Below are 3335 nucleotides of genomic sequence, written 5' to 3'. Positions count from 1 at the left end.
TTTTTTTTTTTAAATCACATTGTTTTCTTCTGTGTGTAAGTGGCATGCAAAACATGAGTAGGTCAGTGAATAATGGTAGATTTGGTGGTATTTGCTTCCTTGGATTGGTGCCTAAGTAGTCTAAATCATGTATACACATGCTGGCATCACTGGATGTGAGATTACAGAAATGGAGAATTACATATGCCTTTTTAGTAATTAAAATTTCTATTGTACTTGGTGTCTTTATTAGGAGTCCCTGAGCCCTCTTAATTCCCAGTGTTAGAATCCCTGTTGCCTATTTTTAATATTCTTGCAATGTAAATACATTTTTCACATCGCTTTAAGAACCTTATGTGAATAATACCCAAATAAACACAAAACAGTGAATCATATAATTTCTGGATACTTCACATGCAAGTAGTATGAATTCAGGTCATGGAGCGCAGTGAATTTATGAGGATGCTATAATGGCTTGTAAGACCAATTAAACAAAAAAGTAAAGTAGATTGCTTTAGCTGTTTTGCAAAAGAACTTTGAGTTTGAATATTTCATTTGCATTTTGTTTACCAGGATCTCCCAGCGAGTTTCAGTCAGACGCGTGTTCTCACGAGCTAGTCCCTCCCATTTGCATTTTAGCACTGCCATATTGCTGCAGCTCTGAAAAGCAGAAGGAAGAGGCCATTCATTTAAAAAGGGCAAAATTCAGTATTGCCGAAGAGATGGCAACGGGCTGACCCTGTCACCTGCTCCGCTGCGATGTGGTACCTGCAAGCAATGACTATCACAACCTCTGAATGTTGGATAAGGTCATAAGTGAAATGAGTAACTGAAGAGGTGAATAATGTAAATACCAATGTATTTGCTATATGGTTCTTACACCCTCTTACCTTGCTAAACTGTCTATGCACCAAACTGTCCATGCAATCTGAGAGCTAGGCTGCGGTGTGGTTTTGCTCCTAATTCTCCTGTGACTGAACGATGCCCTAGGTAAGAGCCCTGATGTTCATGGCTCAGAGGTAACTATGCTGGATGCTATAATTAATAATAATTCTGGGTTTCAAACTGATATAACAACAAAACCTCATAATGTTACTGAAAGTAGGATATTTGAATAGGCAAGAAAGGAGGAGGAACAAAAACTTTTATATACATGTCCAGCTATGCTTAACACCGAGTCCAAATTAGGTATCCCTGTTAATTAGCACAAGTGGAAGAGTTTTACTGATTTTTAGTGTTTAACTTCCATTCCCCTCACAGTTTGCTTGGCAGCTGTCTGAAAGGTCTATCAGACTAACTTTTGTCTTTTGCCCTGGACCCCTCATACACATTACTGTGTTTTCACCAAAAAAAGACCAGTAGTTGCCATAATAAATCAACCTGGCACTACCTCTGGGAAAGGTCACTCCTAGTTATTAATCATTGAGCTGTTTGTATTTTACAGTCCAAAACTGAGAAGCGTCACGTGAGGCGAGGTGGGGCCTGAAACATTTTGCCTTGTGGTTTTAGGAGTAGATGGTCTGCTAGGTCTTTGCCTGCAAGTTCCCATAAGATGGGGCAGGCTCCACACCTTTTCTCAGCTTCAACATATTACAAACATTTTGTCACAACGAGTAGGACATATCTGCAAACAAAGACGTAACAACTTCATGCTTTGTTCTTTCAGAGAGGTTCCGTTCTCTATGTTCAACAATAACTCCTGAAGTCTGACATATTCCTGTGAAAGAAAACAGTCTTCCCTGGTTTATAGATTCCCCAAAATATGCTGGATATCTGCCTCAACAATGAGTACAAAACTTCAGTTACCTGAAGAATATGTCAGAAAACTGGATGAAAACAAAGACATCGAGATTTGCTGAAGAAATGATCCTGTGATATTTTCTTGTTTTGATCCAAACCAAAGTATTTTGATGAACGGTATTTTAAATAACATGGAGATTTTATTTAGTAACTGTATTTTTTTCCCCCAACATGCAAAACTTTCTTCTACCCCCAAACAGTTGCATTTCTTTTGGCATTGGCTTACTTTCCCAAAGAGCTAGAAGTGATACCAAACAGTGTGAGTGCTCGTTGAACACATTTTTCCGGGTGCCTACAGGCGCAGCATCATCTTGCGAAGAGTTTTGCTGGGGAGGTTTCAACACTGTATGTTTCTGCAACATTTTCTATGACAGCATCTGGATATGGACCACATGGCCACCTACCACACCCTCCTGAGAAAGGCTGGGTGACATTTCTGGTTAAAACTTCTATCAGTGAAAACTGCAGAGCTGTGTTCCCAAAATGCTCAACGATGACACTCACTTTTGACAGATTTTTCATCCAAGTTCAAAAGAAACCATTCCAGGGTCAGAGAATTTTATTTGTAGAGGCTTTAAAAAGCTCAAAATCAAAATGAAAAGTTTCTTGTTGAGAGAAATATTTTGTCCAATATGAAACATATTAACTTTGCAGTCCTTTGATTTTTAATCTTTGTTTTTTAGGGAGCCAGCAACTTCAGAATCAACCTCCTCAAGGTAAAACTTGTCTTTTCCAAGAGGACATGCGAGGCAGAGAAGATGTAAAGCAAGTGTTCCCGGATCGTCTAAGTGACCTAAAAGCAATATTATTTTTCTTTACCTCAGGCAAAAATACACACCAAAACACCTGCATATGTGCCTTTGCATACCACATCAATATTTTGGGGTCGGGCGAGGGCTCTGAAGATGGACACCAAAACATTTTCTCTAAGCACATCTCTTTGGCACAGTCTTGCTGAACCTGGAGTCCTCTTGGGCAATCTATTCTCTGATTAAATTTAGGAGATACGTTGTTATGTCCCTCCAGTGTTCAAGTATAAGGGGAAAAATTAGCTTCTTATTCTGGAAATTTTCAGAAAACTGCCAAGCCTTAGTCACTCCTTGCTCATTAACATTACAGTTCACCATGGGAATAACAGCGCAGGGGAGAAGCACCCCCAGCCCACGTGGCATCTACAGCCTGGTGCCCGTGCTCATTCCCACCTCCCCTCCTTAACCTCCCAAGGTTAAGCTGCCCAGAGGTGGAGTCCCCGCTCGTCCCACAGCGCCAGCAGTAGCACCAGAAAAGGCGGAGTCAATAATAACACTGACGCAGAGAAGGGAAAAGGGAAAAGGGAAAAGGGAAAAGGGAAAAGGGAAAAGGGAAAAGGGAAAAGGGAAAAGGGAAAAGGGAAAAGGGAAAAGGGAAAAGGGAAAAGGGAAAAGGGAAAAGGGAAAAGGGAAAAGGGAAAAGGGAAAAGGGAAAAGGGAAAAGGGAAAAGGGAAAAGGGAAAAGGGAAAAGGGAAAAGGGAAAAGGGAAAAAAGGGAAAAAGGGAAAAAGGGAAAAAGGGAAAAAG

Source organism: Pygoscelis adeliae, unplaced genomic scaffold (genome assembly GCF_000699105.1).
Source record: "Pygoscelis adeliae isolate BGI_AS28 unplaced genomic scaffold, ASM69910v1 Scaffold171, whole genome shotgun sequence".
Lineage (NCBI taxonomy): Eukaryota > Metazoa > Chordata > Aves > Sphenisciformes > Spheniscidae > Pygoscelis > Pygoscelis adeliae.
The sequence above is the reverse complement of the archived record's forward strand: the minus strand, read 5'-3'. Positions refer to the sequence as shown.